At 37.5% G+C, this 27334-nt stretch overlaps 1 pseudogene; it reads left to right on the forward strand.

Moving 5' to 3' along the window:
* The first annotated feature begins 8524 nt into the window (after positions 1–8524).
* On the forward strand, positions 8525–10275 carry LOC103300581 (THO complex subunit 1-like; annotated as a pseudogene).
* Positions 10276–27334: the final 17059 nt, after the last annotated feature.

A 27334-nucleotide genomic window follows, 5' to 3' on the forward strand; every position in this document is an offset into this window, starting at 1 on the left:
GGGATTGAACCCATAACCATGTTATATCAGGACAACATGTTAACCAACAGACACCTGGCCAGGGCCACTATATCTTGTATTTTTACACCAAACAGCCCTCACAAATCTCTCATTGCCTGTCTCCCGAAATGAGTAAATCAATACCAGCTTTTTGCTTCAATAAAAATTCCTAAGATAGAAAATAAACAATTCCATAAAACATGTATGGGCCTCTTGAATTCTATACTATAGTTCCAAGTAGTAAAATAAAAAGCATTCATGCTATTTTTTTATTTTATTTTTTTCTCTCTCTCTCTTCTCTTTCTGATTTTTGCATCTATGAATGAATAATGGCTAGATAGCATGTGAGATTGGTGAAAATCTCTAGATTTTAAGAATCTTCTCTTTCCCTGGTCTCCTATACTCACTTCTTTAAGGTAATATTCTTCATACTGTCTACCTCACTTTCCTTTTATTCTTATTTTTTGATAATATGTGATCTAAGGTACTCATTAATTTATGACTTTCTGATCATGTTTTGCCTTCCTTCCACAGCATGCATGATGATCTAGTCATGTTTCATAACCCCCCTGATGAGATAAATATTTCAATGCAGCTTTGCCTCTTTTTGCCTCTTCAACTATATATTGCCTCTGGCACCATCATTTTCTGTAACTACACTGCATTTTCTATAAGTACACTGGCATGAGGGGAACAATGCCCTGAGGGGTCTGAAAAATAGGGGATTATTCCTAAGGTATGTTATCATAGATGCAAAAATACAATAACAGGTTCAGTTAAGGTAAAGGTTGACCTTTGTCAAGGAAGATACCGGCCTAGGAAGTGACTACCTCCATAGCTCACTTTTAGTTAAGAAGTTTTCATTTCAGATTATCTTATGTGGTCACTTTAGGTCTCTGAGTTTGCAAGGCCTTCCATGCAGGCCTCCCCTGAGCTTGTCAGGTTTAGTATGTGGCCCCATTGTTGTCCACACCTTGATAAAGCCTATTAGAACTTTAAATTTACTCAGTTGAATTTTGTTCTTTAGCATATAGTGTATGATAAACTCAAATTATGTAGGAAAAAATAGCTTTTGATAAAATGTAACAGACTTTGAGGCTAAAAAACAAACCAAACAGGTTTTCGTTTCTTTACATAAGGAGCCTGGAAGTTGCTACTCTGTCCTTAAAATCAAGTAAAAAGCTAAGCAGACTAAAAAAATCAATAATTCTTCTTCGATCAATAGCAGAGGGTAGGATGCAGGGCAAAACACTGCCCCCAAGATGGGAGTCACACCTTCCTGGGACATGGACTCACACACAGACCCTGCCAGGAGAACCATGGCCTTCACTTAAGGTGACCAGATTTAAACATTGGTAAAGCGGGACACCATTGACCGGGGGAGGGGGAGGGGAATTCTTTTTTTTTTTTTTTTTTAATATTTTTGATTTTTTACAGAGAGGAAGAGAGAGGGATAGAGAGTTAGAAACATCGATGAGAGAGAAACATCGATCAGCTGCCTCTTGCACATCCCCTACTGGGGATGTGCCTGCAACCAAGGTACATGCCCTTGACCAGAATCAAACCTGGGACCCTTGAGTCCGCAGGCCAACGCTCTATCCACTGAGCCAAACTGGTTTCGGGCCGGGGTTGGGTGGGGGGGGGGGTTCTTGAATAAAAATTTGGTCTATATTGTAATCGCTTTTGTTTTTTTTTAATAAAAGGAAATTCACTTCTTAGATCATCGTTGAATTTGCATCCTCTTTTCTTACTCATTATGTTAAAAATCTAAAAAAAATAATTTAAAATTATATTATAAATTATTATATACATATTGCTTAAAAACACAGTAAGTAGGTACATAATTACATGAACATATTTTATTGTTAGTTTATAAATTAAATTAATTTGATTTTTATAAAGTAACTATATTTTAAAAATTATTTTAATCCTATATTTCTTTCTAAATAATAACAATACTAACTTGTATTATTTTTCCTCTGAATTTGCTGTAACGTAAGTCGTAAGTGTCACTTTCAAGGCCGGCGCTAGGTTTGTTGCCGCCACTATAAAATATAAATAATACGAATACTGTCTGCTAAATTCAAGAAAATTTATGTATTTATGAAATAATAAATAAATTACTTACCTAAATTATCTGGATAGCTGATTTGTAATGACATCACTTGTTTAACTAGCTTACTAGCACGCAGTACGATGTGTATCGTCTGAGAGACAGTTACAAAATGTTTTCGTCGTTGCCAATCCCAAAAAATGCCATTGTTCATTAAGTCCAAACAATGGTGGTCGAATTCTACCAACTGATCAACAATGCGAACTTTGATAAGCAGTTCTCGATAATCAGTTCTCAACAATTATTTGTTATTAAAGTTTAACATTATAAAATTAACAAAAATAATATAATACTTATATCCTGGCTAAATAGCCGCTGAAAACCATATATTCCCTTCCCGTTCTCCCGCCGTTCCCTAGCTTGTCGTGCATTCTTTCCAAAAATCGGGACTTCTTTAAAACGCCGTGGGACGCGGGACAAATTGTTAAAAATCGGGACTGTCCCACCAAAAGCGGGACGTCTGGTCACCTTACCTTAACTGAAATTCACGAATGGCTGCCTGAGGCTCAGTGTGGATGGGTCTGAGAATTAAAAACCCCATAGGACCCAGTTACAGGGGTTCTTCAATAATATTGTAAGATTTATGATCAGGAGTTCAACTAGGTTTCCACAGTTCACATCAGAGAAAAATCCCTTATACTTCCAGCAGGGGAAGGAGAAAAAGCAACAATTTTGAAATCTACCAGAGCATTGTGTCCTCAGGAAAAACTGATTATCTAAAGCCTAAGCAGCCAACGTATTATCAGAACCAAACTGATCATATCTAACTGGGGAAGAAAAATACCCAATTCCAGCCAACTTTAGAGGTCATGTCCCATCTAAGGGGGAGAAAAGAAAACTGAGAAACTCTTGTCTTTTATACAAAGGAGTTGAAGATTCATGTCGACACAAAGACTTGTTCATGTATGTTTAAGCAACTTTATTTATAATTGCCCAAACTTTCAAGCAATCAAGATATCCTTCAGTAGGTAAATATATGTAGTATATCCAGACAATATAATATTCAGCACTAAAAATAAGTGAGGTATCAAGCCAGAAGACATGAATAAACCTTAAACACATATTACCAAGTGAAAGAAGCTAATCTAAAAAGACCATAGACTATGATTCCAACTACAGTTGACCTTGAAAAACATGGGTTTGAACTGCAGGCATTCACTTATATGTAGACATTTTTCCCCACTAAATATACAATAGACCCTCAGTAGCCCCAGATGTGGAGGAATAAATAGGCAGAAAGAAAGTATTTTAGGGCTGTGAAAAATACTCTGATGATATTATAATGATAGATGTCATTATGTATTAACTCAAACCCATACAATGTACAACATAAAGAGTGAAACATAATATACACTATGAACTGTGAGTGATTATGATGGGTCAATGTAGTTTCATAACTTGTAATAAATGTACCACTCTGGTGGTAGATGTTGATAATAAGGGGTGTTATACAAATGTGGGGGCATATGAGAATTCTCTGTCCCTTCTCCCGGTTTATTATAAACCTAAATCTTAAAAAATAAAGTTTTAATTAAAAAATTTCTTTGAAACTTTGAGTTAGTAGGCATCATCCTTAATTTGATAAAAAAATATCATAATAAACTTAGATCATCATAATTAATATTGAAACATAGGTTAGTAAAAAGGTAAAGATGCCATACATTATTAATTCTATATAACTTTTTAATATTTGTAACCAATAAAATAAGGCAAAATAAATAAGAATTTTAAATAAATATATAAATTCTATCCTCCAAATAGGGTTTTTAAAGATAATAAATAAGTTATTAAGAAATGATATAACTCCATATGTAGAAAATAGAAGAAACATACAAAATGAATAATAGAGGTTAAGTAACTAAATGCAAAATTAATATGTAAAAATCAAATATATTTTAATATTCTAGCAATAGGAAAATAGAAATTAAATTAAAATGTTAAATATAATAGCATCACAAGGCATAGATATTTATGAATAAAATATGTATTGAAAATAATTAAAAAGACCCACATAAAAAAGGAGATATATTTGATGTTCATAGATTTAAGTATTCAAATTGATGTTAAGCTTTAACACAATCCCACCCAACCTATGTGGCTCAGTGATTGAGTGTTGACCTATGAACTAAGAAGTCACAGTTCAATTCCTGGTCAGGGTACATGCTTGGGTTTCTGGCTCAGTCTCCAGTGTGGGGTGTGTAGGAGGCAGCCAATCAACGATTCTCTCTCATCATTGATGTTTCTTTCTCTCTCTCCCTCTCTCTTCCTCTCTGAAATCAATAAAAATATTTTTTAAAGATTTGATGCAATCCCAATAATAACTCTAAAACAAATTTTATTTAAATATTCTAGCTGACATTAAAATATATACACATGTGCAAAACCCCTTGAATAGCCACTCTTAAGCAGAATAATGTAAAATTATTGCACCATGATATAATAATACTGTATATGATATTAATATTATAAATTAATAAACTAATACAATAAAATGGAGAACCCAGACAGAAACTCAGGCTTTTATACACATTTGACATGTGACAGGTGGCATTACACACTGTAGACTTCTGGAAGAAGGCTAGGTCATATATTAAATGGTTATGGAAAAATTGAGCATCTATGTACATTGTAAAGAAAATGAAGTTAGGAAATGCAGGAATATGTGCAAAATATAACTTATTAATATTAAGAGTATATAAAGTACTCCCACACATTAGCATGAATGGGACTACAACACCCACCAATGGATAAGATAGATAGCACATGCTACTCAAAAGGCAAAATTCAAATGACCACTGTCCATGAAAAGGGTTCAAGCTAATTATCAATTATGTAAGTGTTAATTAAATAGATAGATAGATAGATAGATAGATAGGTAGATAGATAGATTCCACAAGAAAATCTATCTTTTATCTTTTAGAAAAGTGCTAAATAGTAAATCAAGAAGAAATGATATAATTAACAATTGAATTTGGCCAAAAACCTGAAAACACTTGGAAGAGGATTACTCTACAGAGCTTCAAGATAAGACTCCAGCCTGGTGGACATCTTGATTACAGCTTTCTGAGAACCTGAGCAGAGAACTTTGCTGAGCACACCCAGGCTTCTGGCCTACGGAGTGGTGGGATACTAAATCTGGGTTGATTTAAGCTGTCAAGTTTGTAATAATGCATTAAAAGTGTAATAACAATTGAGTCAAAAAAATTTTTGATATAAATTTATAAATGAGGAGAGTGAAATTCTTTTTTGGGAAATAACATTTTACTCAATTGGGCTTAAAAATGAGTGTTCCATATATCTAATTGATCACAGATGTTCACTTCTAAAATCAATTCATTATTCATGAGCCATACAAAAATGGGCTAGATTTGACACTTGAGCTATTGTTTGCCAATGCTTTCCTTCAAACAGTCACAATTGTACATGTGTAATTACCTAAGTTTTCCCCTGAATGATGGTCTGAAGACAAAATAAACCAACAGGAGTGAGTCTGGGTAGGAGGCAGGAGGAGGAACTTGTGCTTTAGGAGGGAGAGGAGAGGGAGCATCTGAGCCACCACACCTGTGCCTCTGGTGATTCCCCTGGAGGAAGATACCTGCTTTGGTAATCTTTCCGCTTTAGCATCTGTAGAAAATATCAATTGACGCCAAAGTCCATCACAGAAAATGAATTTTCCAAAAGGGAGAAGAAGAGAGAACACAAAGGTACTCCTTTCATACAAAAACGCAGCCAAATCACATAGATTCCTTCTTACCGCCCCCTCCCTTTCCCCAAGTTAAATTGGTGCCATTTGTGAGAACATTAACATAAATAAATGACAAACTTTGCAGTAGATTTTACCAATATCTGAGATTATGTGATTGTTTTGCTGAAATAAAGATGATTTCTTCTGTAGAAATGCATTACTCTAAGTAATATTGCATTTAAATCTGTGGCACTCCAGCATTTTCAATATTTTTCTCCAGAGTAAGGTCCCCAAAATTAAGACCCCCAAAATGGAGTGATACAATTTGATTCAGTGCTAGGACCAGCGAGGCCGTGGTTATTGCTTCACAGAAATGAAAACATTTTGTTATTGTTTTCTGGGGTAGAAAATGAGCAAAATAATATATAGCATAACTATAATATGAGCTCAAGGAAAAACTGGCACATTATTATAAATCATTATGTGAAACAGAAAGCAAGGAACAGCCATGAAATTTCCCCTAGATTCCTTCATTTTGGTTGAGAAGCTGTTTGGTTTGTTTGGATACACTCATAATGTAATGTGGAAACGGGTTTACTAGATATATAATGCATCATCCGGTTACCTGTAAAAGAGGAGTAAACTCCTGGGGAATCAGTTCAATGGCATTTGGGAAAACCCTTATTATGTTCACTCAGTACCTGTTGATTAAAGAAGTTAAAAAGACAAAGACTGCCTAAAGTTCTCTGTGTGGAGGATTTCTCAGACTTTGTTGACCCTTTCAAACAGAAGATGACAATTATCCCATTAGACGTTTAGCAGGGACACAGATTGCACAGAGAGCTGACCACAGAGTGGAAGACTTCAGCTGCCATGTTTTCTCTGTCCTGGTTGAAGGCAGCTAAAGGTCATGTATAAACTTCATGTCAACTTCTAGAAGGTCTGAAGGCACTTGTAAATCTCTGAATTTACCAGCACCTTTTCACACATGACTCACTATTTAAAAAGAATACCAAAGAGAGAGCAAAAAAAAAAAAAATAGAGTAAGAAATGTGACTAGCTTTTGAAATAGTAGTATGGTAACATGTGGTGAGGCAAGAAGCTGCTCTAATATGTTGGTACTAGAGAATAAGAAGTACAAATTAATCAGAAATGTGCTAACAATCCCTTAAAAATTGAAACCTAAATATGTTTGTCAAATATGGCTGCAAATTCATTTGCTTAACAAATCAATAGATCTCATTGGACTTCACATCTTTCATTTTATAAATGCTTTCTGAATGCCTACTGTTTTCAGATATTATATTAAAAACCAATACAGTCATAAGTAGCTAGACCCACGATGGGACTTAGCAATCGACTGTGCCAGAATTTCCCTGGCCTCTGAAAAGTAAATGTCACTGGCATCCTCCAGTCACATGTCAAACAAAAATGATTACCCATTTTACAGATTGGGAAACTATGCACAGAGGAATCAGATGACAGTAGGAATAGCTCAGCATAGGTTTTTAAAGTCCAATACTTAGAACGGGACTAACTCACATCCTGATTCCACCTTTCCTAGAGAAATGTTTCTTACCTCCTTGATTTATTGCTTTTCTATTAACAACAACAACAAAAGCAACATGTAGTTGTAGATGTTTTTACTCGTTTTTACAGTTTATGTTAAGTGTTTTATAAGCAAAAATATTGCCGTCAACATTTCTGAAAATTCAAAATTTATTTTACAACTTATAATAGCTAACAGGGAAGCTCATAGTTAAGAATTCTGTACTTCAAGGCCTTTCTGCTGCTTCTCCTTATATCTATGTTTTTTGTTTTGTTTTTGTTGTTGTTTTTTCCAGACTCAGAAAATTCTGAAAAATAGCCTTGAAATTTAAGCTCAAAGGCTAGTTTCCAGATCAATTATATACCAATTCTGTGGCTTAGGCACCAAATTTGTTTCTATGAGCTTGATTTCCCCATTCCTAATACAGTGACAATAAGACAACCTATCTTTTCAAACAAGGTTTTCTGAGAATTAAATATTCTTGATAAAATATAAAGTAATACACCATTGCACAGTGTACAAGGTTTTAAAAGATATTTGTGGCTGGAATAGTAATTTATTTTCAATTTTCTCTATACTATTACATTGTAATATTGATGAGGAAAATAAGACATTTTTTGGGAGGGAGACCAGCAGCCTGACTCTGTATCTAGTTAATTAGTATCCCTAATGCACATTCCTGTTAGCCTATAGTCTAGTCACTGCCCGTTCCTTAATTATCTGGTCTTGCAAGACTTGTTTACCTAAATACTCACATTTTACAGGGGCCATAAACCATGAAAAATACACAGCCCCCAAGGGGTTTATCAGCACTGGTGCCTGGCCAGGCCTTTAGGTGTGGTCTCATGGCCCCCATCCCAAAACAAAGGGCTTTTTGCAAAGCTGGGGAAAGGTCTGGAAGCCTGATCCTTGATGGACAAGAAACCAAAGGGTATAAAGAGAAAGCTTCCTCCATATTGGTTTGCTCATGATTTGGAAACAGGCTCCCCTGAGTCACTGTACCAGTACATGTGGAAATAAATGGGTTTTTCCTGTATCTCTGGCTACTCCTGTGTATTTTTCAGTTGCCTGGTAAATTCTGTAACAATATAGTTATGCAAAGATTGTACATTGTATTGCTTTTTCATTTTAATTTCTTCTTACTCAGTGTTAGTGTGTGTTTGTGTTGTCATTGTCCATGAACCCAAGTCATATAATTACCTGGTTGCTTAGAGTTAGTCTTTCACTTTCCACAATTTTAGCTACTGTTTCTCTTGCTATTGGGGGAGTAACTAAAGGTATTTGCACCGCATCTACACCTTTTGTATTGTTGGGATTGTCTTCCTTTGGATCAATATGACACAGTATTTATTTTTGTAGGAAAAAAAAATATTGCTATCTGGAGCTCAAATACATTCTATTCTTCTGGGAAAATTATTTACTATGCATGTGCATTGATTTCTGAATAATATTATCAAAATCCCAAATACACTATTCTGTAGATGAAATCAAATGTGTTTGGCCAGCCTTTTCCCTTTACCTGAGGAATCAGTTCCTAACTTGCAGAGTCAGTTTAATCTGGAAAATGTCACTGTTTTCAGTACCAATGAGCAGGAGAGCACCTTGAGTCAGAGGCACACTGCAGACAGGGAAGAAGGGATGGCTGTAGAAGAAAGTGAAATGGCAGGTGATGAAGCTCCAGCAACTTGCTCCATTCCAATTGATTGCAATCTGTATTGAAAATCCTGGTCACTTCAGGATTACTTCGCAACCCTGTGCAATGCTATGAGATTTCATGGAATTTTTTTTTTCTAGTATTCAGAATTTCTAGCTGTTTTCAAGAGTTATAAATTGGATGATACTCAGTCCTTAAGATAAAAGGTGGTAGAATTAAAAACAAGAGAACATGTATATTTAGCAAAATGTTTAACTAGTGAAAATTGATGGGTTTACAATTGTGCAATAGTAACTTTAGATGACACATCCTATATCAGGATCTCATTTTATTTCAATGTTCTCAAGGGAAAGGTCAAATTCAAACTATATTTTGACTAATGAGCAATCACTCTGGATTGAAGATACTACAAAGTCAGTTTATTTAGTACTATCTAAAAACCCACCTGATGGAGAAATATTTTCAAAGAGGGCAGAGCATTAAACACTGAAGAAAACTGGAACTCATGGAAAAGTAAAGTCTGCCCAAGTTTTGCAAAGGAAAATAAACATCAGCTACCAAGCTGATGAGAGTAATATGGAAGAGAACAGTAGCAGAAGTTTTCACAGGGAAAGGACCCAGCACAAAGGGTCTGATGGGAAATGGGTTAGCAAGGCCTTGGAATCTCTGCCCTGATAATATGAAAGCTGTTACATCGGAGATAAGGGGATATATGCCAATTTTGAAGGTATACTTTGAAGAAGCCTTTGAACAGGCAGATCCTAAATATTAGACTATGAATAATTCAAATTATAGTTGGAGAGTCTTGAGATTATCAGCATGGAAAGCCCTCATTTCTTCTAGCCAAGCAACCAGCAATTTTAAACTTTGCCAGAATATCTTGAAAATGTGGTAATAAAGTTAGCCAAGGAAGTACCACCTCCTTCTGAAGAAATAAAAACAGGTGAGGATGAACATGATGATGCTTTATTGAAGTAAAACAAAACCCTGTTCTGAGAGACAAACCTGCAGCAGGGGAACAAATAGAAGTATTGCAAACAAATTGGGTGAACAATGGAAGGTTCTGGCTCCCTAACGGGAAATAAAACACTCAGAAAGTACAAATTAGACAGGTTGAGTGTGAGAGTGAAGAGATGAAGATGAGAGCTAGGCAGCTACTAGTTGCCTGGCAAGATCAACAGGAAGTACATGCAATGCCTGGGAATCTGATTACAAAGCCCTGGATAAGTGTCCACAGGATAGTGTTTCAGAGATTCAGCAGAGGTGAGAGTTGACAGGTAAAATGCTGAAACACAGAGAACTTTGCATGGTGATGAAATTTCACTGTATGATACCATAATGACAAATATAACACATTAAACATTTGTCAAAACCTACAGAACTATGCAGCACAAACAGTAAACTTTCAAATGCATATACATTAAAAAACTAAAAGATCTGAGGATCCTACAATATAATGCAGAATATGGAAGTTGATTCTAAATATGTTATAAAGGGCCCTGGCCAGGTAGCTCAGTTGATTAGAGTGTTGGCCAGATAAGCCAAGGATGTATGATAGATACCTAGTCAGGGCACATACAAGAATCAACCAATGAATGCCTAAATAAGTGGAACAACAAATTGATGTCTATGTCTCTCTCTTTCTCTCCTGTTCCTTTCCTCTCTCTCAAAAATCAATCAATAAATAAAAAAGTAAAGAAAAAATTATAAATGTATGAAATATCATTAAAGGGTAATAGGAATAAGGTGCTGACCTAATTAACTTTGGAAATGAATGGCATCTAAGACTGAAAGCAAATGGAAATACACATAGCAATGTACTCCAATTGATAAAATTATTTTCCACAATGAACTAACAATTCTGAAACCATTATACATGCAGAGTGGAATTGGAACTTAAGTACATGAATGCCAGACGGTGGGAGTCAGGTTTCTCCCTGTTGAAGTGGGAATGTAGAGGTAGGGGGAGAGGCTAGAATGACCTGTGTGCTGATAAATTCAGTTGGAGATCCTATATAATAAAAGCCTAATATGCTAAGTGCCTGATTGTCTGGTCGTCCATTCAACCAATCAAAGCATAATGTGCTAATGATATGCTAAGGCAGCACAACCGCTCACTATGACATGCATTGACCACCAGGGGACAGACAGTCAAACAGTCGACCAGTCACTATGATGTGCACTGACCACAAGGGGGCAGATGCTCAGACTGGTAGGTGAGCTTGCTGCTGAGGTCTGGCCTATAGGGACTGAGTGAAATGGACCAGAGACACCCTAATATGCACTTAGCATATTAGGCTTTTATTATATAGGATCTCCAACTGAATTTATCAGCACACAGGTCATTCTAGCCTCTCCCCCTACCTCTACATTCCCACTTCAACAGGGAGAAACCTGACTCCCACCGTCTGGCATTCATGTACTTAAGTTCCACGGTCCCTCCCTGGCTGGCCATCCTCCCGCATCCCTCCCTGGCCCCAATCATGCACCAGTGGGGTCCCCTGGCCTGGCTTGTGCCCTCTCACAATCTGGGACCCCTCGGGGGATGTCAGAGAGCCGGTTTTGGCCTGATCCTGAAGACCAGGCCGAGGGACCCCACTGGTACAACTTCATGTACCAGGCCTTTAGTATTAGTATAAACTCATGACTAGCTTCACATAGATACATGTGGTTACATATAGAAATTTTTATAGATATTTATATTTACATGGATTAATATAAACACCTCATCTATTTTCTTGATGTATCAACTGACAAAGTCTACAAACAGCAACACTCCAATAACAAACACACCTAGCATCTAGATGTTGGTTTCTAATACATCCTCCAATGAAAGTAAAGTATCCTTGGAAAATGGCTGATTCTGGCTGTTTCTAGGGTTAAGGAAGTAAAATACAAAATAAATTGGAAGCATTCTGTAATGCCAGAAAGTTGGTGGTGTGCTCAAAAGCAAAAAATCCCAACTGTACATTGATAGGGGTCTGTCACAGGTATATAAAGCCAACCAAAAGTGCTCCCAATGCCCAAAGTTAGAAAAAGTCGAGACACAAAACAAATGAAATAGTATTGGATTATACCTCAAAGTACAAAATAAATATACCTGACTCCTTAGATTGCTATAAGTAAGTGATCAGATACAGAAATAAATAAGGAAGAAGAGATGAATCTCAGAAGAATTATAAATAAAATACTCTACTATCAAGGAAAGGGAACATAATTCCTCACCCCTTGGTATAGGCATTCATAGTGACTTCTCCCAATGAGCACAGTATGGAAACACTCTATGGAAAGGAAGGAAAAAAGAGCAGTTTTGCAGTGGAGAAACCTGACAACACTACCTCAGCCAGGTGATCAAGATTTATTACAATGACTCTATATACTCTTGATATGATGATAGAAATGGCCCTCTACTTCTGAGGTCTTCTTCCCCTAAATCTATATTCCATAGTCTAATTTAAAAAAAAAAATTAAACTGGACAGTGAAACATCCTACAAAAGACCTGATCAGTACCCCTAAAACTCTCAAGAACAAAATATGAGAAACTGTGTCAGTCAGGAGCCAGAGGATATGATTCAACTAAATGCAATGTACCCTGAATGGGATTCTGACACAAACAATAAAGAGCAGTAGGTAAAAACTAGTGACACATTGGTTCATTAATTGTCACAACAATTGTAAGAAATGTGTTATACTAATTTAACATGTTTCTACAAAAGGAGGAAACTGAGTGTGAAGTATATATGAATTACACTAGACAAAGCATAACCTGCCCCACCTATAAACCAGGAGGTCACGGTTCAATTCCTGGTCAGGGCACATTCCTGGGTTGCGGGCTCCATCCCCATTAATGGGCTTGCGAGGCAGCTGATCAATGATTCTCTCTCATCATTAATGCTTCTATCTCTCTCTCCCTTTCTCTTCCTCTCTGAAATCAATGAAAATATATTTTTTAAAAAAGCATAACTTCACTAAGTATACAAGTGTATAAATGGAAGAAATCACAGTAGACAGAGAGCATTGCTCTTTGAGAAGTGGCCTTATAAACTTCTTCCTAATGATATGGTACTTCCTTTCCCAAAATGGGATGTTTTAACTGTTGAAGACTTGCATTGGGATTGTTGGAAAGTATAGGTTCAAACAGTCCGTGTAGGATTATTTGTTTCTAAGAATCTTCCCTGAAATTATACCACGTTTTAAAACCAGATTTTTAAAAATGGACCCCTCCATGCATCTGTATAAGAAATACGTACCTGCTACACTTGTAAAAAGACAAGGGACTTGGCCTTCCTGAATCATACCCTCCAGGGATCTTTCTCTTTTAAAACACCGGATGTCATCCAAGGCTGAACATTGGTCTATAGAGATTTAAAAATAGTGATGTCTGGGTCCCAACCCAAGAGAGTCTGGTTTAATTGGTCTGGAGTGTGACCTGGGCATGGGTTCTTTTTAAGCACTCCACAGATGATAATAATGTACAGTTAAGGTTAAGAACTCCTTTTTCAAAAATAGCTCCCCAGGTGGTTTTTATGCATATGAAATTTGAGAACCACTTCTTTTAACTAATTCCTAAGCTGCCTTTCCTGTACCAGGTGACCTTGTCAAATCTGCTCAATCAGGGCTCTGCTTTACAAATGCCAAGTGACTTCTGAGATTTAAATGGCAATGCTGGAATCCTGATTTAGTCAAATGCATTTCCCTACGTTTAGAGTCTGACTTGAGTATATCATTTACTGAACCATATTCTAGCTAATAATTGCTAATGTACCACACTACAAGCTTTTAGCAGCTCTCTTGCTGTCTTTAACTGGCTCTCTTGGCCTGGATTCACTCATATCATATTATCTACTGGTTCCCTGACCCTGGAATTGTAGCCCACAACCTAGATTCCAGATAGCTTTAGCTCATTCCCGCCCCCCCCCCCCTGTTTTTTTTTTTTAATTGAATTTAGTGGGGTAACATTGGTTAACAAAAATCATATAGGTTTCAAGTATATAATTCTATAATACATCATCTGTATATTGTATTGTGTTCACCTCTCAAAGTCATGTCTCCTTCTATCATTATTTCTCCCACCCCTTCCCCTATTCTACCTTCACCCACCCCTCTCCCCCTCTGGTAACCACCATACTGCTGTCTGTGTCTATGAGGTATGAGGGTTTTTTGTTTGTTTGTTGCTTAATCACTTCACCTTCTCATCTAGCCCCGAAATCCCTCCTCCCATCAGTCTGTTCTTTTTATTATGAGCCTGGGGTAAGGGAGCTATTATCAAAAGAAAAGAAAGGGTTATTTTTAGACATTTTTAGGCCAGGACATTTTTTGGGGAAAGAAAATACTAAAGATATACCTTTAAAAATGATGTCAATAGCCTCTTCTTTCTAATGGGGAGGGGGTAAGTGGAGGGAGCCCAAGTGACAAATTACCTCATTGGTGTTGACCAGAAAATCCCAGACTGGTTGATTAAGATTACATTTTTGGGAAAGGCTGAAACAGCAGTTAGATTAGGTCTTAAATGTAGATTTGGCTTTAGCATAAGTGACGTGATTTGGACATGTGGTATTCTGTGTAACACATTCTCTTTCATTTTCATTATATTAACTGATTTTCCAGTAATGAATCCAAGCATACCCATACTTACATAGTGTATTACAATCATGCATCACATAATGACAGGGATATATACTGAGGAATGTGTTACATAATTGTGTCATTGTTTGAACTTCATAGAATATACTTACACAAACCTTGGTCATATAGCTTTTTTCACACCTTCACACAAACCTAGGTTGTGTAGCTTACTTCACACCTGTGGTATTCTGTGTAACACATTCTCTTTCATTTTCATTACATTGACTGATTTTCCAGTAATGAATCCAAGCATACAATAACCCATACTTATATAGTGAATTACAGTCATGCATCACTTAATGACAGGGGTATGTTCTGAGAAATGTGTTACATAATTTTGTCATTGTTTGAACATCATAGAATATACTTACACAAACCTAGGTCGTATAGCTTACTTCATACCTTGGCCTCTGCTTCTCCATATTGATCATTCTCCCTGATTCATTTTAAGCCTTCTCCTCCTTATAATTCCTGGGCCTCTTTATTTTTATAAAATTTCAGATGATTTTTTAAAGGGGAAGAGGAATGAGAGAAATAAAAGTATATTGCTTCTACACCACAAACCTGGGAAGCATGTTACTGAACTTAATATCATAGGTAATGGTAACACAATGGTAAATATTAGTGTATCTAAACATATGTAAACATAGAAAAGGCACAGTAATAATGTTAGTGTAAAAGATTAAAAATGGCATACTGGTGGACATTGAAATTGGGTCTCTAAAGAACTGTTGGTCCAGAAAGAAACTCACTACAGACTGATTCATTTGCCTGTCAGCATAACTATTATTGCTTGTCTCACATTCAGTTCTTATAAGTATATCTCTAGTGACACATGATCTCGCTCATCTAGGGGAAATGATGAACAACATAGACTGATGAACAAGAACAGAACCAGAAACAAGGAGGCATCGATCGGACTATCGGGCCTCAGAGGGAGGATAGGGGAGGTTGCGGGGAGAGGGGAGAGATCAACCAAAGGACTTGTGTGCATGCATATGAGCCTATCCAACGGTTAAGTTCAACAGGGGGTTGGGGCATCCGTGGGGAGGGGTGTGGGATGGGAATGGGGGGATGAGGACAAATATGTGACACCTTAATCAATAAAGAAATTTAAAAATAAATAAATAAATAAATAAATAAATAAATAAATAAATAAATATGGCATACCTGTGTAGGACACTTACCAAGAGTGGCGCTTTCAGAACTGGAAATTTCTTTGGGTGAGTCAGTGAGTAAGTGATGAGTGAATGTGAAGCCTAGGGCATTAGTGTACACTACTTTATAAATATTGTACACTTGGGCTACATTACATTTCTGAAAGTATAGTTTTACTTCAATAATAAATTAACTTATGCTTATTATACCATTTTTAACTTTTATACTTTGTAAACTTTAACATTTTTTTAAAACATTTTCACTCCTTTGTGATAACACTTAGCCTAAAACACAAACACATTATAACAGTGTATAGGAATTTTTCAGGCCCATTATAATCTATGTAACCACCAGTGTACATGTGCTTCATTGTTGCTAGAAATGTTGCTATGTGACATTTGTCTGGATTCTATTTATCTATAATATCATTCAAAGTTAATATTTTGCCCCAAAAATTTATAGTTATACTAGTGCCCTGGTGCAAGGATATCAATTAGAAGGTGGCCAGTGGGGTGGGACTGGGCGATATGGGCCAGACATGACCTGGAGCCAACTTCCACAGTCCCTCCCCAGCTGGCCACACCTGGGGCAGCACCACGGCTCAAAGGGCATCTGTGGAGTGAGCAGGGTCCCTCTGGCTGGTAGGGTTCTTCTGCCTGACCTGCAGGGATTGAGCCAAAAATGGCTCTCTAACAACCCTCGAGAGGTCCCTGATTGCAAGACGGCAGTTCTTGGGTGATGCACCCTGGAATCAGGCTCCCTCCTCTCTGGTTCTGGGGTGCGTCATCTGAGAACCACCACTGCCAAGTCATCACAGCTCGGCATTTCCTGCATTGAGCATCTGCCCCCTGGTGGTCATTGTGCATCATAGCTACTGGTCAGATAGTTGGACAATCACTTAGCCTTTTATATATATAGATTTATGAGAAGTAGTCTATTTTCCTTTCTTCTACTGCCATTTTTGCAGTATTTTCTGATTTGATCTCATTTGATAACATTTTTTCATGATGACTACCAAGAATGATTGCTTTCCTGGGTTCAGCATTTTCTGACCCAACTTTTTTGTACTTCTGCCTGACTTTCAAGGCTCTATATCAGTGCCCATAGACAATGGCTAAGTCCTTCCGAGGCATTGCTGCTCCCGGGCACTGTTGCCTGCTTCTGCCTCTCCATATTGATCATCCTCCCTGGTTCATTTTAAGCCTTCTCCTCCATATAATTCCTGGGCCTCTTTATTTTTATAAAATTTCAGATGATTATTTTTTAAGAAGAGGAGAAATAAAAGCAATAATAATAATAATAATAATAATTACTTAAAATAAACAATAATCATTTAAACAGTGTGAAACATTAAACTGAAATTATTCAGTAGTGAAACATTAAAACAAGATTTTAAAATTTTTAAATTCATAGTATACACTAAGAAAATTATAAAAGTATTAGAATGGATTATTTTGTTAATATTCTTGATGTATATCTGTATATGTATAACTACAATGGAAGAGAATACCAAAATTGAGAACATGTGTGAATGTCATAAAAATTTCCCCTCTTATTAGACTTGGTCATTGATTATACAATTATCTTATTTTTCAGGCATATAAAACCAATTTCTCTTTGTGTTATCTTGTATTATCCTACAATACATATATATGTACACATCTAAATACATTCTTGCTATAATAATCCTATATAATACAAGGGTAATATGCAAATTGACTGAAGGGCAGAATGACCGGTTGCTATGATGTGCACTGACCACCAGGAGGCAGAAGCTCAATGCAGGAGTTGCCCCCAGCCTGCAGATCCCAATCAACCGAATGGGGGCCTGCCAGCCAACTTCTTGGTCCCTTCCCCCGGCCCACAGACTCTGATCACCTGATGGGGAACAGGAAACTGGGGATGGGTGGCAGCAGACGCGGATGGCACCAGGCCAAGACCCCCGCCAGTCGCCCCACACACAGAGGGTGACCCGCAGCAGGAGAGCGGGGTCGGCACATGGGCAGGAACAGCCAACCTCTTGGTTCTCCCCACCCCCCCAACTGGCAAGTTCCGATCACCCGATGGTGAATGGGGAGCTGGGGGTGGGTGGCGGTGGGGGTGCAGGGCCGGCTGCTTGCTGCTGGGGAAGATGGCCCTGATCGCAGGCCAGGCCTAGGGACCATATCCATGCACGAATTTTGTGCGCCGGGCCTCTAGTTAAACTATATGTTTCCTTACAATCACTTTCCATCCTTTTGCCACTTTCTTTTACTTCTGGATGAAATTGTACCTCATAATTGTTTAAAGAGCAGTCATCCTGCAGTGTGTTTCCTTTGGGGATAAATTCTAATGTCCTGGAGTGTGCTAAAAGGTACAGATTGATTATAACCTCTATGTACTACTTGGATCAGTAAGTGATAAATAGCCATCCTTTGGTCCCCACACAGCTGCATTGCTGGCTGCTGCATATTTACCCTGGAGGGCACTGCTGAGCCTAACATTATTTACAACTGCTGAAAAGTTAGGCACCTCATTTCAGGGAAGATAGGAACCTTTTAAAAAGTTTATAACACATACGTATCATATTTCCATCAGCAATTTTCTCTTTTGCCTTCACACTCTCTTTCTGAAAAGTCTGTCCTGGAAAACTGAGAGTTAAAGTGTAGATTTAAGTGTATGACTGCTTAGAAACCTTTAAATTGCAGCCCATTTATTACCTGCTAAATAAGTCTAAATCATGCTTACCTGTGCCATTCACTTACCTCTTATACTTTTGTAAACTACATCTGGCCATGTAACTGCTCTGCTCCACCTTCCAGTTGCATATTCAAAATCCATTAAGAGCTCCCTTAATTGGAGGAATGAAGTTTGCTGGCCATTAGGAATGTTGTCATTAAAGGTATATTTGTAAATGCAAATCTTCAATCCTACTATATATCACAAATTTCCCTCTCATTTGTCTCAAATCTACATCACAAAATTTAGAAGTTGGTGTTCAATTTGCTATATCCAGTAGTATTAAATCTTTCATTTCTAATTGGAAATGTCTGTGGATAATAAATAAAATAATTATAAAATTAGTCTATAAATGCCCTAAAAAGTATAAAAAGAATATGTATAAAATGAAAAATTATTGACAAACAGAGATGAAGATTAAAATTCAATCTAATGTACAGATTTCAGACAAATCAATTGTTAAGTCTTGTTGAGAAAGAGAGAAAAACAAGTATTTGGGATAGGTGAAGCTATATAAACATACACACACACACACACACACACACACACACACACACACACTTACACAATGTTTGGATAAGAAACAGCCAAAATAGTGAAATAACATCTGCAGTGCATTAATAAATTTTTACCCAATGTGTTCTTCTTTAGAGAATTATGAGCAGAGATCATAGTAATCTTTAAATAAATTTTATCTCAATAATTGGTAGACTTCTAAAGGGCTATTCCTTGCCCAGCCTGAATTGTCTTCTCCTTTTTCACTTTTTCACCTCTGCCTTCTTCATTTTTTCCCCAAGTTCATTAAAAACCTCTACCTAGTCCCTGCCTTGTATAAAAACCAATCTTGACAAAGAATTACAGTACGTGCCTGGCCAGTGTGGCTCAGTGGTTGAGTATTGACCCATGAACCAGGAAGTCATGGTTTGATTCCTGGTCAGGGCATATGCCTGGGTTGCAGGCTTGATCCCTAATAGCGTGCATGCAGGAGACAGCTGATAAATGATTCTCATCATTGATGTTTCTATCTCTCTCCCTCTCTCTTCCTCTCTCTGAAATCAATAAGTATATGAATCACAGCCTCTTTCTTACTGCATGGAACTCAGCTACCTATACAACTTATTCCTCAAGATGAGAGTAGATACTGGTGCATTATAAGTGATCAATAAATGCTTATTGAAAGAATAAATGGACAGATATATGAGTTGTTTTTCCAGCATCATTTTATATTTGAGTTTCCTTTGCTGCCAATTAGACTCGGAGTTCTCCAAAACCCTGGAACTGACTTCTGGTTTCCTATGTTGTTCCCAAATCAGAGTTTTGCATCTTGCCTATCTTTGCTTAGTCCTGAAACTCACAGTTAGACCCTTCAATATGACTTCTTGCTCTCTCAATACAAGGTAGCAATTGCAGAATCAACCCTCTTGTCTTCAATTTTCTACTTGCCCTTTTAGTTTTGCCATCAGACTAATCTGCAAAAGCATGAACAGTTTATCTCCAAGTTCTCTTCCAACCTGATAGTAAGGATATGCTTTTTATCCTGGTCCATATTTAACTTTCAAAGCTGATCTCAGGTCTTATTAACAAAACTCAGACCAAAGCAGAGTGGAAAAGACAAATTGCATCAGAGATTTTGAAACCATCAATATCCCATTTGAAGACTAAGTAGGTAAACACATAAATCTGTGCTTCTTTTTATTTAACTGACTAAGTAATTTTATTTCATAGAATCTATAGGGAGAAACTTCTGGGAAAGTTTGAAGTATTTTACATGAAATGAATGGAGGAGAGTTTGAGTGTCAGAGGCAATTAAATCATTATCCCATCAGGGACAGAAATTATAGCCCTGGCTTCCTTATTATAGTGGAAGTTAACCAGGCTATAAGTAAAATATCTGAATGGAAGTTACTAATAGTTGCTTGCTCAACTTTAATTTCATAATAGTTCATTTCCTAAGTGGCTGTTAAATGCTAAGTTTGTGTGCAGGTGCATGTGGAATATTGGGGTTTTGTGGTTATTTAAATGCAATTGGCAAATAGAAAATCATATAAGGAATGTCACAAAACCAACACAAACTTTAAAATTTGTGGAGAAATACATTTAAATTAAATGTATTAACTCCCTTTGAAATTGTCATTAAATATTTGTAAGTGCCGAGAACTTTTATGAAGTAGGAGACAGATGTGAAAAGCTATGAGAAGTGTATGGTTCTTTGTTACTTCCTTTTGTAGGAGGGTGTCCAGTGCTTTTTTTCTGTAATATTCAAGACCTTTGAGATGTTTTACTAAATCTCTCCTACAAAACACAGGCCAAGGTTCCCATCATGGCCATTTATTCAATAATCATTTATTTTACAGCTGGTCTGCCTGCTCCATTTTCAGTGTTATCATACTTGAGTAATTTTTCCTAAGGCAACAATCTGTCATTCACCAAAGACAACTCAACCCTCTCAGCTCTTTATAGGGAATAGCTGTAGCATTATAAAATGTAATTTGCAAAATGACATCCTAGGATCCTAAAGTTTTTCATTCACTTCACAAGATAAGTCACTTCTCTGAAAATTATTATGCTGTCATTGTATTGTGGCAAAGGGCCAAGGGCAGATCCTTTCAGCTAGTTGAGGTCACTTGGTATTCCAGCTGACATTTCCTGGTCATGGTGAGATTTATCCTAATGACCAAACATTTACCAACCCATCAAAAGCCTGTTTGTTTTTTTAAGAAAGTCTCTAATATGGGTGCCTTCCTCAAAAGGAAAATAAAGTTGAAGAGATTAAACAAACTAGAGTTGTAACTCTAAACTCTAGAAATAAAAATTAGACTAGAAACCACTCTGTCTATATTTGAGAGATCTTTATGATTCGCATTGTACCAGAAACAACATTCTGATTAAAGTATTGTAATATTGAAAAAAAGTCAACAAGACAACAACAACACACAAAAAAAAGTATAAGTGTAAGCCTTGGGAACAGAGAAAACATAAAGGAAGGAGGCTATTCTTGTGGAAGAGAAAAACTGGCAAGCTCTGGGGAAATGCCAACAGCTCATACTTGCAGAGCTTAGAGTACAGAATACTCTGATTAGTCTAGAAAAGTGATAGCTATGCCATTAATCAGATAGAACTTGGCAAGCTCTCCACTGATTAAAAGTCAATAGAGAGAAGGGGCATGATTATTAGAGGGTACATAGATGACAAGCCATCCTGGGTTACCTGGGACTGAGAAAATTTCCCCAGACATGAGTAATGGAGTGTTAAAAGTAGGACAATTGCAGGAAAATTGGGATAGTCCCAGGCAAGACAGGATAGTTTGTCACTCTGGAGTAGTTTGGAAGTCCAAAGTCTTAGCAATCAATACCCATATTTGGTAGAACTGGATGAGACAAAGAAAAGTCAGGTATGTTAGACTTAAAGATAGGAAGTTGGTGAGTTAGGTCATGGGATGGGCCAGATTCAGAGGTAGAAATGTAGATAAGAGAGTGAAAGGTCTAAGTTATTAATGAAAACTATTAGGGTAATTGAATAGATAAACATGTGCAGAGCTTTGCAAAGTAAACACCAGAGCATTTTATAACTAAGTGTTATGGGAATTCAAAAAGGGTAGAGAGTTGCCAATTGCAGTGACATGGAAGAGCAGGGAAGGCATTATTACTCAGGAATGTGAGTAATGAGTTAAGCTACCTTTCAGATGATTTGCACAGACAATGGTGAAGAGACAGGCTTTGCAATAAGGAATCACTGGAAACAGAGAGTTCTCGCAAAGGGCAATGAAGATTATACAGAAAAGAGAAGAAACAACAGCTTGAGAGAATGAGAGAAGGATGGAGAATGTTGGATAGTGAAAATGTTAGAATTCAAGGCAGTGTGGCAAAATAGGATGAGCTCAGGCTTTAGAGACAGACAGACCATGACCGATTTTGAGCCTCCGCTTACTGACAATATGGCCTAAAAAAAATACCTCAACCTTTTCAAGCTGCAGATCTCATCTATAAAACAAAACAATATTACCCATATTGAATTATTAAATCTGATACTAGATATAAAGTCCATATTAGAATGCCCAGTACTTGTCAATGATGACATTATGCTATAAATTAACGGAAGTTGGGAACTGATTGCAGATGGAAGTAAATAGCATACAAATGTGAAGAGTATCTTAAAAATTATATTTTAGAGTCATATAAGATTCCATGAAAGTTCATGATGTAACTATTGAGAGTCTCCTACAATTGTAAATAATTTACCTGGCTTCAAGTTCTGTCTTAGCCACATTCTAGTTCTATAGACTTGAAAATTCACCAAATTTTTCAGGTTATTATGTGTGGTACACAAATATATATGTGAATCTATTTTTTTATTTATTGGTTGATAGGCTTCAGAATGCTTATAGTCTTACTTTTATTTAGAACTCAATTTTGCCGAAACCGGTTTGGCTCAGTGGATAGAGCGTCGGCCTGTGGACTCAAGGGTCCCAGGTTCGATTCCAGTCAAGGGCATGTACCATGGTTGCGGGCACATCCCCAGTAGGGGGTGTGCACGAGGCAGCTGATCGATGTTTCTAACTCTCTATCCCTCTCTCTTCCTCTCTTTAAAAAATCAATAAAATATATTAAAAAAATAATAAAATAAACAATAGAACTCAATTTTAGTGTTGGGTATTCCCCAAAACATACACACACACACACACACACACACACACACACACACACACACACCAATTTCACTTTCTAAAGAAATTGTCAATTATTCCCAACAAAAAATAGGTGATAAGGTTATGATATACAGCCTAATTGGATGATACTGAATTAACATCTAGGAAATTCTCAGACAAGAATAATTGTACTGAGGAATGGGTATTCCCATGGGCAAGACCATGGGGCATGCAGGACCTGAGCAGAGGTGCATAATAAGATTTATTGGATGGGATTCTTGAACAGGAATCAGAACAGTTTTGTGCAATACTCCAACCTGTTCCATTAGCATACAAGTGCCTCCATCTGTAGTAAAAGCCCCTGGAGTAGTCTTTTCCTTTTCCAGGTTTACTAGCTGATTCTCCTTACTTCTTGGAGATCCTGATGATGGAGATTCACATGTTAAGGTATAAAGTGGGACTAAGAATTTTTCAGGAGCAGCCATTCGGCACCAAGTTGTAAAAATGTCTTAAATGATGGCACTTAAAAGACCTAATGATCCAGACCTAAATGGAAACTAAACCTAGACATAGTGCAGAACCATTCCCAAGAAATGTTGGCTTTGAAGGAAGTTCATTTTCCATGCCACATTGGTCCTCTCTGGAGATGATTTTTAAAAAGAGGAAAACTGAGGACATCCTGTGTGTCCCATGTAGCCCACAGTAAAAGATGAGAATACCAGTGCTCACATTGGAATTTACATTATTGTGAGAGAATATATATCCATATGGCTTGGGAATGCCCCTCAGCCAATAACTGTTAGAATGAAATTATAAGTGCACTAAGGGGCATCATTAACAATGATATTCTCTTAACCTAACAGTAATGCATTTCAGTTTATGGAACTTATATCAGCATTTACAGACCTTTGGGGAAAGAACTGAATGTGGGTTTGATCGTCATGGTTAGATATGTGAATGTCCCGGATGGTATAACTGTTTTTTGAAAGCACATTCCTTCTTTCAGTTTCAACAGGTGTTAGAAAATGGATTTGTATAGAATATTGGTGCCTTGGAGATACATATATATATATATATATATATATATATATATATATATATATATATATATAATTAAAGGTGTTTCTGTAAGAATTCCTTACTGATATGAGTATATTAAGGAAACCAAATTGTTGGTTGCAAGCATAAAATCAATTGTGCATTGTTAGAGAAAGTTAAATCCACAAAAACAATTGTGAAGAAATTCACAGGACTGCAAGCACGTATTGGCTAGAACAGCTCAAGATAACACATTTTTATGAGAGGTAGATGGGATTCAATTATTTCCTGGCAAGTAACATTCCCTTCCCTCCTTCTGAGTAAGAAACAGTTGCCTTAGCAACACAGGTACCCAGATGACTCATCATGCATATTGTTTTGTCTTTTCCTCTGCTTTGAGCAGCTCTCTAATATGTGAGGCTGAAGAAAGGAGAGAGACTTTAAAACATACTTTGGGAATATGCATCAAAAAAATACACCACCTAGGAAAGAAGAGGTCTTGACACATTTTTATCCCCAACAACGTGCATTTAGGAGAGGTGTCATGCAGTGCGATGCGTGTGTCTTGCTTCATTCCCTATACATTCTCCAATACAGGTGTCCCCCACTATATGTAAGTAGGTTGTTCCTATAAAACCCTTTGCAAGCCAAAACGGTATAAAATGAAGAGGTATTTACCATTAATTTGTAAGGGACGGGGACTCGAGCTTTACCAAACCCCCAAAATAACCTATCAAAACATACCAAATACACGTAATTATGTCCAGTGTTGTGCTGTTTAACGCTTTTCTGGTACCTGAGGACACATCTTGCTAACAGATGCACAGGGTAAATCGACCTAAAGCCCAGATGCTCACAGACAGAGTTCAAAGCTCTGGGCTTGATGCTGAGATGCTACGTGTGGTCCCCTGGAGGGAGCTTGGTGTCAACACAGGCTACGCCATCGAGTGCTGTCTCTGTGATGCTCACAGCAAACAAGCACTGAATGCTAATTTTGGTTTTTTACCTTTTTAAATAAAATCAAAAATGTATTTCTGCTAGCCGAAGCAGATACTAATGTAGGCCTTTTACAAAGTTGCTGGATGCAAACTGTTGAAAATGGGGGAAGAAGGGAGCACCTGCACTTAATTTAACTGGCTCCTCTGTGACCGTTCCCACGCACCATGTCTACTCTACTAAATCGCTAGTGCCCCTGACGTTTTGTAACAATTCATATATGGCTCATTCTTTGGGCTGCCTTGTCCCGTGATTACTGGTTTTTGTCTGATAAAATGAATACTTAGAGCTATGATAGAAGTAAGTACGGTGTGCGATATGAGCCAGTAGACTCAAACTTGCTCAGTATCCTGGTACATAAAAAAACAGCCATCTGAGCCCAGCCAGCGTGGTTCAGCGGTTGAGTGTCGACCCACAAACCAAGACTTCGCTGGTTTGATTCCTGGTCAGGGCATATGCGCGGGTTGCAGGCTCAATACCCAGTATGGGGCGTGCAGGAGGCAGCTGATCGGTGATTCTCTTTCGTCGTTGATGTTTCTATCTCTCTCTCTCCCTTTCCCTTCTTCTCTGAAATCCATAAAAAATATATTAAGAAACAAAAAGGAAGTTATCTGAAGAGGAAGCAAGCCATTACTATAAGTGAGCATTGCTCATTTCCATAAGCAAAAGATGATCATTCTTATAATTTTCCTTGCTAGCTGACAGAGATTATATCTGAAGTGTAGGCACATATGTCTAAATAATTTCAGCAGAGGTAATTGTTAGAAAAAAGATTCTGGGGCTTGCATTTTACCTATACTTGCTACATGCATCGACTGAATTAACTGGCTAATTAACTGCCTGCACACACATTATACAGAACCTACACTTAACGAAGACATGAGGTCACTGTGTGCTGTTTTTAGCACAGCTCTATGTCCCTTTCAGTGATTAAATCTTCCCCACCAGCTGCTGTAGTACTTTTCGGGGGTTTTGATTATGGCAATTTCTTGTGCATTTTCCCATTAGCAGCACTTGTGCTAACCGTGTTCCTCCCTCCCTGTCCTGTGGCTACATCAGACCCAGAGAGCAGTGTATCTTCACCATGGTGGTGTGCTGTTTGCTGGTCATCCTACCTCCTACATTGGCCTTTTCCATTTAATGAATGTCTCACGGCCCAACTGTGTAGGTGCTATGGGGAGCTGGTGGACAAAGGCACTTTGGTGCACACCATGTCATAGAGAGTAAATGACTTCCGTGGCACTGAGCTCTTTGTTCTCTGCAGCTGTCCTGGAATTATTTAAGACCAGTTCTTCTTAAGGAGAGTGGAAATGTGCATGTTTCTGTCTTTTTCTCCCTAGAAAGGATGGCTCCTCGCACTTGAACCTTGTGATGTGTTTCTCTTCCCTGGAAACTGCACCACTATTCGGGGGAGTATGACTAGGATGCATTGCAAATGCACTCGATTAGAAGAGAAGGAGGCAATGAAGCATTTGAAATGCTTTCCTTTTCCTCACTAGTAAATCTAACCGCATGGTTCCCGTCAGACAAGCTCACAGTGATCTGGACTTCATATCTTTGCAATTCACAACCTGTGCGATGTATAAATCTTCCATGAATCTGTTCCAGTGATATCCATAGAGAAACACAAACATGTTGCATACATCAGCATATGAAACAGCAACTTTAGTGGAAACCAATTTTTCAGTTCAAAAAAAGTGGGAGGTGGGGGCATGCTACTGAGCGCCTGATGACACTCCATCTGAATGCCTGAGATTTAACTCCTTGTTCAATTTGTCAAACTCTTTCACCGGCACTCATTTTTGGCATAAATTTTTTTCACACAATTATTTTTAGGTTCTCTTCTATGAGATTCTCTTCTATGTTAGAGGTGTCTTTATGCTTTTTCCCTCTGCTTCCTGCAAAATGTGAATCATAGATCAATGAAGATATAAAGTAACTCAACACAAGCTACTTGTCCTTCCTACTCTCCACCTTCCCACAGGAATGTGCTTGTACACCAAATAGTACGTCACTGTGTCACTCACCAATAGGTAATGATGTTATAAGTTTAGTGTTATACCCACCCCATCCCTCCCTTAATGCCCCCAAGCATGGAGCAGGTGCTAAGAGGAGAAGTTAGGAGAAGTCCTGTAACAGCTGATATTGGGAA

This window comes from Eptesicus fuscus, chromosome 16 (assembly GCF_027574615.1).
Source record: "Eptesicus fuscus isolate TK198812 chromosome 16, DD_ASM_mEF_20220401, whole genome shotgun sequence".
Classification (NCBI taxonomy): Eukaryota; Metazoa; Chordata; class Mammalia; order Chiroptera; family Vespertilionidae; genus Eptesicus; species Eptesicus fuscus.